Source organism: Odocoileus virginianus, chromosome 3 (assembly GCF_023699985.2).
Source record: "Odocoileus virginianus isolate 20LAN1187 ecotype Illinois chromosome 3, Ovbor_1.2, whole genome shotgun sequence".
Lineage (NCBI taxonomy): Eukaryota > Metazoa > Chordata > Mammalia > Artiodactyla > Cervidae > Odocoileus > Odocoileus virginianus.
Genome location: NC_069676.1, coordinates 90084451 through 90097603, shown reverse-complemented (window position 1 = coordinate 90097603; position 13153 = coordinate 90084451). Strand labels below are relative to the sequence as shown.

At 41.5% G+C, this 13153-nt stretch overlaps 2 long non-coding RNA genes across 2 annotated transcripts in view; one reads left to right on the top strand and one right to left on the bottom strand.

Annotated features, from left to right (window-relative positions):
* LOC139032486 (uncharacterized) overlaps nt 1-13153 on the top strand; it is a 34089-nt gene that overhangs the window by 17625 nt on the left and 3311 nt on the right. The window lies entirely within an intron of this gene.
* On the bottom strand, nt 803-11247 carry LOC110126020 (uncharacterized). The gene is made up of 2 exons (XR_002310274.2): nt 5919-11247; nt 803-1431 (listed from the first exon to the last, which is right to left on the bottom strand). It is a non-coding gene; the product is annotated as an uncharacterized lncRNA (long non-coding RNA).

Here is a 13153-nt window from a genome sequence, read left to right as displayed (position 1 = left end):
ACACATGCACACATACATATACACACACATGCAAACATAGACACACATCCACACATGTATACACACATGCACACATGTATACACACAACACATTTGGTGGGGGTGAGGTGTTTATTTCAGATGTTGTATGTTGAGGCTCCTGTAGCATGTCTGAGTGTGTGTGTTCAGAGGACTGTTGGCAATACAGATCTGAACTGAAGAAGGGAGGAGGGGCTACCTTGGGAAGATGACACATGAACACATTCACCAGTCTTCCTGACTCACTTCTAGAAACAGCAGAAGAGACGAGAGAGTAAAACAAACTCAAATCAGCACTGGGAGATATGATGGGACACTCTTAGGGATTAGAAATCATGAGAAATCTTTGGGAGATGGAAGCAGATGGACTAATTGAAGATGAAAATCCCAGCTGGCCTAAAACTCAGGCAAAAGTGGAATTGGTTTTGAGGGAGCCTTGAGCACAGCCAGAACAAATCTAGGGACCAGGGGTGCTTTTGAAACAACAGAAGAGAGGTTGGGGTATCACAGGAGTGCCCATGTGGGCTGGCGGGGGGGTTGCCACTTTTTTCCAAAACTGGATGAAAAAGTGCATATAGAATGATGAGATGAGCTACAAATATTTTTTTAAAAGAAAGAGAAAATAGATTACAAAGATGAAATAAGGTGTGTAGTATATTAAAAGTCATGCTATGAAATCCCACACACTTGCTAGAGAGAGTGTGTCACAAATTAGGCTATAAATTTTCATTCAATGAGAAAAGGAAAACAGAATCTCTTTACATAGCTACCAGCAACCAAAGGGTTAAAAACATATTAGCTGCTTTTTATTTGATTTCCACAAGTTCAGCCTGGGATCTGTTCACATTCAGAGAGCAGCCAAGGGGTTAGATGCAGTGGAAGAAATGAACTATCAGTTAAAACATGCCTGCCTGGTGCCGGACACTACCCCCATATTCTCAATTTGGTATTCAAACAACTGTTCTTAGTCCAGATCCTGCGGGCTTTCCATCGTCCTCTGCTTTCCTTCAGGAAGAAGAAGCTCCCGTGTTCTTTGCTGTCTGCTGAGTCCTTAGTACAAAATGCAGGTTGATTCCCATGATGTGTATCAATAATTTGTGAAGGAATCTTCCACGAGATGTGAATCAAAGGACTTTATCCAAGATGATTGATACTTGCAGCCATCTTTTAAGATTACAATACATTCTATTAATCCTTGCTGTCAGGCAAAGCACAATACTATTCCTTCTCAGAGAGGGTTGCTTGACCCAACACAAAGCTTCCTCCTGGATCACCAGGAATGCCTTATCCACAGTTTTGTAACAGAACAGCGTGCCCATGGGATGCTGTCCACAAGTGTTCTGTGAGGTATTTGAATTTATGGGGAAAAGTCAAGTGTTTTTCCAACTGAGTCCAACCCTTGAGTCAATCCACCTGAAAGCGTAAATGTACATTTTTAAGGTAAATCTGATGTAAATGCCTATTAACAGCCCAGATGTACACTGAAACAGCAGGCGGTATAATTAGGGTTCTGTAGCTTTCAAGGATGATTCTCTGATCCTCCCAGATAGCCTATGACTAAACTGATTCCCTTTAGTATATTCCTTTCTTTCAGCTAGCTAATGTGGATTACGCCCTCTGCAACGAAGAACTCCAATAGTTGATATATATCTATCCACAGAGGAGAAAGAGGAAAAGGAATAAGATCCACATTGTATATTAAGGGCTTCCCTGGTGGCTCAGATGGTAAAGAGTCTCCCTGCCGTGCAGGAGACCTCCCAGGTTCAATCCCTGGGTTGGGAAGATCCCCTAGAGAAGGAAATGGCTACCCACTCCAGTGTTCTATCTGTAGAGGAGAAAGAGTTAAAGGAATAAGATTCGTGTTGTACATTGAAGCTACAATTAAATACCAGGTGAAATGTGTATAGGTACTAGTTCCCTGGTGTCACTCTTCATTACTTCATTTCCTTAGTTATATTTGAATTGCCTCAAAGACAAGGACATCTTCTCAGGAGAGTTTAGTATTTAAGAACATGAGCTCTGCCACCAGACTGCCTGATAGGAATCCTGGCTTTATCATTTTCCAGCTGTGTGACCTTGGACAGGATATTTAAGTTCTCTGCACCTCAGTTTCTTCATTGGTAAAATGTTCAAAGTGATAATAATCATAAAGAGCTTGTCACCATCTTGGCAATGTGATAAGACTGAATAAAGATTGCTATCCTTTTTATCTTGATTTTATCTTGTATAAAGATTGCCAGGAGAAATATCAATAACCTCAGATATGCAGATGACACCACCCTTATGGCAGAAAGCAAAGAGGAACTAAAGAGCTTCTTGATTAAGGTGAAAGGGGAGAGTGACAAAGCTGGCTTAAAACTCAACATTCAAAAAACTAAGATCACGGCATCCAGTGCCATCACTTCATGGCAAATAGCTGGGGAAACAATGCAAGCACTGACAGACTTTATTTTCTTGGGCTCCAAAATCACTGCAGATGGTGACTGCAGCCATGAAATTAAAAAATACTTGCTCCTTGGGAAAAAAGCTATGACAAACCTAGATGGCATGTTAAAAAGCAGAGACATTACTTTGCCAATAGACATCCATACAGTCAAAGCTATGATTTTCCAGTAGTCATGTATGGATATGACAGATGGACCATAAAGAAAGCTGAGTGCTGAAGAACTGATGCTTTTGAACAGTGGTGTTGGAGAAGACTCTTGAGAGTCTCTTGGACTGCAAGGAGATCCAACCAGTTCATCCTAAAGGAAATCAGTCCTGAATATTCATTGGAATGACTGATACTGAAGCTGAAACTCCAATACTTTGGCCACCTGATGTGAAGAACTGACTCACTGGAAAAGACCCTGATGCTGGGGAAGATTGAGGGCAGGATGAGAAGTGGGTGACAGAAGGTGAGATGGTTGGATGGCATCAACAACTCAATGGACACGAGCTTGAGCAAGCTCCAGGAGTTGGTGAAGGACAGGGAAGCCTGGCGTGCTGCAGTTCATGGGGTCGCAAAGGGCCGGACATGACTGAGCGACTGAACAACAATTCTTTTTTTTTTTTTTTTCATTTATTTTTATTAGTTGGAGGCTAATTACTTTACATCATTACAGTAGTTTTTGTCATACATTGAAATGAATTAGCCATGGCTTTACATGTATTCCCCATCCCGGTACCCCCTCCCACCTCCCTCTCCACCCGATCCCTCTGGGTCTTCCCAGTGCACCAGGCCCGAGCACTTGTCTCATGCACCCAACCTGGGCTGGTGATCTGTTTCACCCTAGATAATATACATGTTTCAATACTGTTCTCTTGAAACATCCCACCCTTGCCTTCTCCCAGAGTCCACAAGTCTGTTCTATACATCTGAGTCTCTTTTTCTGTTTTGCATATAGGGTTATCGTTACCATCTTTCTAAAGTCCACATATATGTGTTAGTATACTGTAATGGTCTTTATCTTTCTGGCTTACTTCGCTCTGTATAATGGGCTCCAGTTTCATCCATCTCATTAGAACTGATTCAAATGAATTCTTTTTAATGGCTGAGTAATATTCCATGGTGTATATGTACCACAGCTTCCTCATCCATTCGTCTGCTGAGGGGCATCTGGGTTGCTTCCATGTTCTGGCTATTATAAACAGTGCTGCGATGAGCATTGGGGTGCATGTGTCTCTTTCAGATCTGGTTTCCTTGGTGTGTATGCCCAGAATTGGGATTGCTGGGTCATAGGGCAGTTCTATTTCCAGCTTTTTAAGAAATCTCCACACTGTTTTCCATAGTGCCTGTACTAATTTGCATCCCCACCAACAGTGTAAGAGGGTTCCCTTTTCTCCACACCCTCTCCAGCATTTATTGCTTGTAGACTTTTGGATAGCAGCCATCCTGACTGGCGTATAATGGTACCTCATTGTGGTTTTGATTTGCATTTCTCTGATAATGAGTGATGTTGAGCATCTTTTCATGTGTTTGTTAGCCACCTGTATGTCTTCCTTGGAGAAATGTCTGTTGAGTTCTTTGGCCCATTTTTTGATTGGGTCATTTATTTTTCTGGAGTTGAGCTGGAGGAGTTGCTTGTATATTTTTGAGATTAATCCTGTCTGTTGCTTCGTTTGCTATTATTTTCTCCCAATCTGAGGGCTGTCTTTTCACCTTGCTTATAGTTTCCTTTGTTGTGCAAAAGCTTTTAAGTTTCATTAGGTCCCATTTGTTTATTTTTGCTTTTATTTCTAAAATTCTGGGATGTGGGTCATAGAGGATCCTGCTGTGATTTATGTCGGAGAGTGTTTTGCCTATGTTCTCCTCCAGGAGTTTTATAGTTTCTGGTCTTACATTTAGATCTTTAATCCATTTTGAGTTTATTTTTGTGTATGGTGTTAGAAAGTGTTCTAGTTTCATTCTTTTACAGGTGGTTGACCAGTTTTCCCAGCACCACTTGTTAAAGAGGTTATCTTTTTTCCATAGTATATTCTTGCCTCCTTTGTCGAAGATAAGGTGACCATAGGTTCGTGGATTTATCTCTGGGCTTTCTATTCTGTTCCATTGATCTATATTTCTGTCTTTGTGCCAGTACCATACTGTCTTGATGACTGTGGCTTTGTAGTAGAGTCTGAAGTCAGGCAGATTGATTCCTCCAGTTCCATTCTTCTTTCTCAGGATTACTTTGGCTATTCGAGGTTTTTTGTATTTCCATACAAATTGTGAAATTATTTGTTCTAGTTCTGTGAAAAATACCGTTGGTAGTTTGATAGGGATTGCATTGAATCTATAGATTGCTTTGGGTAGTATAGCCATTTTGACAATATTGATTCTTCCAATCCATGAACACGGTATATTTCTCCATCTGTTTGTGTCCTCTTTGATTTCTTTCATCAGTGTTTTATAGTTTTCTATGTATAGGTCTTTTGTTTCTTTAGGTCGATATACTCCTAAGTACTTTATTCTTTTTGTTGCAATGGTGAATGGTATCGTTTCCTTAATTTCTCTTTCTGTTTTCTCATTGTTAGTGTATAGGAATGCAAGAGATTTCTGTGTGTGAATTTTATATCCTGCAACTTTACTGTATTCATTGATTAGCTCTAGTAATTTTCTGGTAGAGTCTTTAGGGTTTTCTATGTAGAGGATCATGTCATCTGCAAACAGAGAGAGTTTTACTTCTTCTTTTCCTATCTGGATTCCTTTTACTTCTTTTTCTGCCCTGATTGCTGTGGCCAAAACTTCCAAAACTATGTTGAATAGTAGTGGTGAGAGTGGGCACCCTTGTCTTGTTCCTGATTTCAGGGGAAATGCTTTCAATTTTTCACCATTGAGGGTGATGCTTGCTGTGGGTTTGTCATATATAGCTTTTATTATGTTGAGGTATGTTCCTTCTATTCCTGCTTTCTGGAGAGTTTTAATCATAAATGGATGTTGAATTTTGTCAAAGGCTTTTTCTGCATCTATTGAGATAATCATATGGTTTTTATCTTTCAATTTGTTAATGTGGTGTATTATATTGATTGACTTGTGGATATTAAAGAATCCTTGCATTCCTGGGATAAAGCCCACTTGGTCATGATGTATGATTTTTTTAATATGTTGTTGGATTCTGTTTGCTAGAATTTTGTTAAGGATTTTTGAACAACAATTCTTATTATCACATGCTAACTCCAGAGAACTTGCTATAACAACAGTGATGAATAGCCAGTGTCAAAAAAGGAGTTGTACATGAATGGGAAACATCTCAGATCCCGCAGTATCTTAGGACATGAGGAAGCACACTTTTCTCACCCTCTGAACTTTGAGGCTTTCCCTCAAGTTCTTTTTCCTGCTCATTGGCAGCGGAGCAACAGTGAATGCAGAATCTGTCAGCTTACCTTGACATCCCTAACCTTACACAACTCACTCCAGTCATATAGCTCCTTTTACATACCCTCCTCCCCAAATCTCTTCTGCATCTGATTTCACAAGGAGATCATTACAGGCAGAGTGTTTATGCAAGTCTCCATGGTGACAATCCATTCTCTGGTCTCCACGGTGACACTTGCAAATAACTCATAACCTCTCCAATTCATTTTGTTTATCTGAACCGTCTACTGATTGTTATCAGCCTAAGCCATGTATAACAACACAAATTTATGCCTTTCTAGGAATAAAAAGGGAGAGAATAAAGTAAAATAATATTTAGGGCATGTCTCATATGAGAATAATCCTCTAAAAAGCATATGGGGAAACCAAAACTCTAAATTTTATTTCATCCTTTAAATAGACAGAGAATGCATAATTAGCACTTACAATTATTTAAAAATTGTCTTCAGTGGTAGGACAACTATAATCTCAGTAAAAAGCAAAGATGGGTGGGACAAACATCACTGAGTCAGTAATCAGAGGACCCAAAATTGAGACCTAACCTTAAACTGACCAACCATTCCAGGATCAAGGGGGCTTCCCAGCACAGGAGACTTTCATGCTAAAATCAGGCCAGCTCTAAGTGTCCTCATTTCCTTCACTGTTATGGGGGTGCTGGAGAGAACCACTGCTGTGGTTCCTTCCAGAGTGTTTTGTGATTGTACAAAATAGAGCTGGCTACTTTTCCCCCAGGACCACCCAAGTTCACTGTGAGTGCGGTAGATCACACTTTATTTCCCAATTATAAATGCTTATTAGAAGTGAAAAGTGCAGTTCTCTTAGAGCTGTGTGCTTGACCAACAGAGGTCAAGCAACCAGTTAAGTTGTAAACTATAGCAGACTGCCTTAAATCATATGCATTCTTCTCACTTGGGCTTGCCCCCTAACATTTTCACCAAATAAGGAAAATCTGTTTTGGGGATTAAGAGTGAGTAACATTTATTTTTCAAAGCAACTGTGTTTTTTAGGGTACATAGCCTGCCATTGCAAAATACCTCCAACCACCAGTAAGAAAGTCACTGGTGTGCAGACTCAGCCTGAGAAATAAGAATAGATGTTAAAAGGTGCTAAGTCAGTATACCTCTTTGCTTCACAGCAAGAGAGAACACATTATGTAAAAAATAGAAATTATTCAGAACCAATCTCTTTTATTTTCCCATACCTGGAAGGTTCACCATGTTATTCCAGACTGTGGAGATGGGTGAGTCAAGCAGAGATGTTTTGAACAGAAATAATGTATTGGTGTGCTTCCATTTCAGTTCACAGCATTGTATGTCCCTTGCAACAATTTCTACGTGAAGAAAAATTGTTGTTTTTGTAGAAGGACTATGAGCAAGATTTTTTCATTCCCCTGAAATGCACGTTTACCATGTTAGGAGAGGCTTCTTTCTTCACAGATAATTCTCTTGCAACTTGGTGACTCTGATGTGAAGACTTGCTCACCGGCAGTTTCATAATTGATAGGCTGGGTTGCCTAGCAGGTTTATCTGTCAGTCTCTAGATGTCTATCTTGAAGAATGTTCTTTATAAAACAACAGTTACATAGAAAAATATTAAAGGAAAAAGGACTTTTTAGTTATAAGGTTCTATCTTAGAAATCCTTTGGACTTATCCATCTCTGTTCATTCCAATTCTATGTCCCCTAAACCTTTCTAAAATTAATCTTACTGATTTTTTCCTCATTAGTATAAAATTAATCCATTGCTTATTCTCTTCTGCAGCAGGATGGAGTCTGCTGTCACCAACTTCTTTATTACTCCTCATTCTTGCCCTTGAAGGGAGAGGACAAAGGACATGTAGACACAGAGGCTGCGTGACGAGAATTGATCAATATTAGCAAAAAGAGTTTTGTTTGCTTATATCAGTGCAGCTCACTAAAGGGTTTAATGCTCCAGCTTTGTTTCCTTGGGCTGGAAAGAGGGACAGGTTTTGCCGGCCATGATCACAAGGGGCAGGGAAGATTGCAGGCAGGGGAGAGAATACAAAGGGAAAAAGAACTTCCTAGTGTCAACAGCCAGGGAATTCTGTATGGTTTGAAAGGCAATCTTTGTGGGAATGAGAATTGAATATTTGAACCATCCTCCAAACCCTTTGCCTGTGTGCGATCACCTATGAATACATTTGAGTTCATTCTTGAATTATACCTTATGAACGTGGAAGCGGGTGGCCTTGCAGAACTGTAGAACAGGGACTGGCCACGTCAGGTGAAATAAGCCAGGAGCGCTCTGCTACAGTAGACAAGTGATGGGCAGATTCAGCCTGAGCTGCTGGTGTATCAGGGTATCCTTCCATGACGAGGAACGTCAAGCACTGAAATCTGCTGTGTGGATAATGGCTTAGCAGAAATCTAGAACCGTGCTCTGTTGTGAAGGCTCATCAGTGTGATTCCACAGAATATTTCCTACAGAAGACGCTGGCAGAGTGGGAAATATGGACTCACAGCGGCCAATATAGATTTTAAAGAAGGTGGAATTAGTTCTTGGCAGGACGGGAAGGATACAAGCGGAATGCTGGAGTTGGTGGGAAGGCCTGTGACCATCAAATCTGGCCTCCCAGTCTCACACCTGCCAGGACGGTGGAACAGAAAGTGGGAAAGCAAGGTGTTTGTGGAGACTGTGGATTGAATGCCAAAGGGAGGAGTATAAACCACTGCTTGCACACATTTAGGAAATACACTAGGAAACAGACTGTCTCAAAGAGCAGATAATGCAGGAAGATCATGGTGAGACCTCAGGATCCCACTCTCTACCTGGTCCCAGGGGCAAAAGCAGAGAAGCAGGGTGCACACAGGACTGTCTGCTGGCTCCAAGGAGAATCTGTGACAGTGACGTGATTGCCAATAGCAAACACCCAGCACCACCCAGGAGAGATGAGACCCTCCAGTTTGTTCTCTCAAATTGGTGCAGAAGGTTCAGGAAAGGCTCCGATCTGGCAGGGGGAAGCCACCAGTGGCCAGGATCTGTGGGTCTAACTGCGGCATTGACAGGCTTTAGATCTTAGAGGCGTCTTCTCTGCTGCTTCCACAAACTCTGATGGGAGATATGAGAGGCAGGCTTTGTGTTCGGCTGGGATTTCCTCTCTCCTGCGGACCATTGTGCTGGATCATTCTGGGTCCAGTCAGAAAAAAGACAGTCAAAAAGGGCATTTTATACAGGCATTTGTTACACAGATGATGAAAGAGCTGAGAAGCTAAGTGGGATTCAGTGAGAAACCTACTGATTAGCAACTGGAGGAAGGCCCTCCGACCGCCAGATACAGAGATGAGCAGGATGGTGATGCTGGGTCCCAGGAGCAGGGACCACAGGACAGAGGTGGAGCTTTCCCTGCGGAGAGAAGCTAGTCTGGCGTGAGTTAGCCCTATATCCACTGCCTCTCCTGCAGCAGAGAGAAAGGAGAAGACAGACTCTGGCTTTTCCCCTCCTCCGGCCCTCCCGGATTCAACCAGTTCTTCCTGTTAGCTGACTCTCTCTGGAAAGCAGAAGGCAAGAGAGCCTGGGAAATGTCTTTCCCTGAAATAGACAGAAGAACTTCCCAGGTGGCACTAGTGGTAAAGAACCTGCTTACCCATGAAGGAGATGTAAGAGACGCAGGTTCCATCCCTAGGTCGGGAAGATCCCCTGAGGAGGGCATGGCAATCCACCCCAGTATTCTGGCCTGGAGAATCTCTGCGGATAGGGGAGTCTGGTGGGCTATAGTCCATAGGGTTGCAAAGAGTTGGACATGACTGAAACGACTTAGCACAAAAAGGGAAGGAGAAGATAGAAATATGATTTGCACTGGGGTTGAAACAAATCAGAGACTGCACTTTTCTTTTCACATGAAGGAAGTATGGATGTAAGTTGTCCGATGTTAATATGGTGACTCCAAGATATTAGCAGGAAGCCAGGCTACTTCTCTCATGCCACCAGCCTCAATGTGTAGCTTTCATTGTTAATACCCCTTTACAGTCCCAAATGACTGCTGTTGCTCCGGTTGTCACATTTACCTTCTAGCACGAAACAGGATGGTTGAATAGGACATAAAGAGCTTTCCAGAAGCCATGCCCCAAGATTGCCACTTACATATCTTTAGCTATTCTTGCTGGTGATCAAGGCTTGAAAGTGTTGTTTTTCAGCTAGGCAAATTGCCCTCACATTCTGCCTTTAAGGAAAGAGAAGATGGGACATTTGGTAAATCACAGGCAATCTCTGTCACAGAAAAAGAAAGACTGGCATTTAAGATCTAGTGAAAAATAGAACAGGGTGGTTGGGCAGCATCTCAGGGTAGTGTCTCAGACACAGGCCCAAGTCTCACGATCCACAGAAATCCAAGGCAGAGGAAGGAGGAAGGGAGTGCCAGGTTAGGAGTGGGGTTACTAGTCTATACAGCTCTGTCCAAATTTGAGTAGAAACCTGCAGAGAGTATTGAACGTTGAGTACAGTCTTGATCGACTGCAAATAAAGATCAACTGCAAGTAAAGATAGATTCTGTGCTAATAGAATAGTATTCTAGATTATCTGGTACGTAAAAGAAACATCACCATTCATTCATCTACTCATTACTTCAGCAAATATTCGGCAGGCACTGCGCTATGGGCCTCAGAGACAAACAGAGAGAGCCATGTCTATCTAATTGCGCTTACAGTCCTTTCTGTAGGCTCCTTAATGTTTGGCCTAAAGTTCCCAAGTGAATAAGCTGTGAGTCACCTATATGATTTATTTCTTCCAGAGTGTTAACTAAGGCACTATTTTTTAAATGCATACTAATTGATAGCTATTATGAGCTAAATTTTGTCTTCCCTGCAAAATATATATTGAAGTCCAAATCCTCAATACCTTAGAATGTGACTCTATCTGAAAAGAGGGTCACTGCAGATGTGATTAGTTAAAATGAGGTCAACTGATAGGATGGCCCTTTAATTCAATATAACCAGTTCAGTTCCATTGCTCAGTTGTGTCCAACTCTTTGCGACACCAGGGACTGCAGCACACCAGGCCTCCCTGTCCATCACCAGCTCCCGGAGTTTACCCAGACTCATTTCATTTGAGTCAGAGATGCCATCCAACCATCTCAACTTCTGTCATCCCCTTTTCCTCCTGCCTTCAATCTTTCCCAGTATCAGGGTCTTTTCCAGTGAGTCAGTTCTTCCCATCTGGTGGCCAAAGTACTGGAGCTTCAGCTTCAGCCATCAGTCCTTCCAATGGATATTCAGGACTGATCTCCTTTAGGATGGACTGGTTGGATCTCCTTGCAGTCCAAGGGACTCTCAAGCATCTTCTCCAACACCACAGTTCAATATGAGCAGTGGTGTCCTTATATGAGGGACAGAAGAGTCACATGTGTGCTTTCCAAACCATGGAAAAGAATTCTCAAAAAAGAACATATATATATATATATACACATACATACATACATATATATATATATAAAACCAAATCACCTTACTGTGCACCTAAAACTAACACAATATTGTAAATCAATTTTTAAAAAATCAGATTTTTTATTTCTCTTGGAAGACAGCAGATCTGGCAACCCTGACCCAAATCTCACATGGCCACAGTGCTGGATCTGAGAAACCACTATATTCACCAGTTATAGTAACTGTCTGGTTTATTTTCCACAGCTCTTAATAGGAATTTGCATTTGTACCCCACTGTCTCCAGCTTTATTTTGTGCTTTTGGTCACAGCCTTATCTGATGGACTTGACATATCAATTCTGTATTGTCAAAGGGCAACAAGTATTTACTTAAATCTCAGTGGAGATTTCTCTGCCCATCCTATTTACTACTGCTACCCCACACTCTATTCTCTGCTTTGTATTTCTTTCTTTCTATACATCTAACTATCTTAGCTTATTTACTTTTTATGGTCGATTTTCAGTAGAACATAAGTTCCCCAGAGGAAGATATTTGTAATTTTTGTTCACTGTGGCAGCCCCAGTGCCTAGAGAAGTGTCTTGTTGTGAATAAAGAAACTATGGAATGTGAAAGCTATAATAAATCCCAAACATTAACTAACTCGATCTTAACGTTTTAACTCTCAAGGAAACTAACCAGGCTGAGAGAGGACATGATTTGAGAAAGGTCATACAGCCAATTAGCAGTCAAGTGAGTCAGGATTAGGACTGAGGTTTTTCTGCCCCCAGAGCCAGTGATCATTCTGCGGTTCCAGGCTGCCTCTCTAGTGATGTAATCATAGCATTTTAATTTTAAGAGTTAAGAATTTTAATTTTACCATCAAAATGGTAATAGAGAAATGATAGCTTTAATGTATTTCATCTAACTATTTATCTGCTAAATGTTTTCAGAAAACTGAAAAAATATTAATTCACATTTCTGATATCTGAAAAGGTGACAGATTTACTGCTTCTTTATGATTATTCATAGTAAAGATTTAATTGTCATAGTTTAGTAAATACCATTTTGATTTCAGCCTCAGAAGAGAACCCAGCTGATTTCTTGATAGCTATGTTCTGTCTTATTAAAGAGGTAGTTAAAAAAAACAACAACAACTACATTTCCATTCACCAGGTTGAAACACAATATGCCAGAAACTCAAGTGATGGTTTTCCAGTAATTAACCCATCTAATCTTTCTAAGGAAGTTCAGCCTGGTTGTTGAAAAGAGAATATCACATCACAAAGAGCTGGTATGTGTTCACCACTATATGTCAATCATTCATTCACTCAGGAAAAATGTAATGAGGTCTTGCCATGTGCCAGATCTCTCCAATGACTAAAACTAGATAAGGTACCTACTCGATAAAGCTTCCCTTGTGGCTCAGCTGGTAAAGAATCCGCCTGCAATGCGGGAGACCAGGGTTTGATCCCTGGGTTGGGAAGATCCCCTGGAGAAGGGAAAGGCTACCCACTCCAGGATTCTGGCCTGGAGAATTCCATAGACTGTATAGTCCATGGGGTCGCAAAGAGTCAGACACGACTGAGCGACTCACTTTCAGGTAAAGCTTATGTTCTAGAGCGGTGTTTCCTACAGCTGCCTAATAGGAGGAGGCTCCTTGGCACCTAAAAAACATGCAGATTCCCAATTTCTACTCCAGACCTACAGAATTAGAACCTCAGGGGAAGACTTGGGAATCAAGTGTTCAGCAATCATTCAGTTTCAATTTCATCAGGAGTGCCTGGGCGCTTAGTCGCTCAGTTGTGTCCATCTCTTTTGTGACCCCATGGACTGTAGCCCACCAGGCTCCTCTGTGCATGGGATTTCCCAGGCAAGAACACTGGAGTGGGTTGCCATTTTCTCCTCTAGGCGATCTTCCCAAGC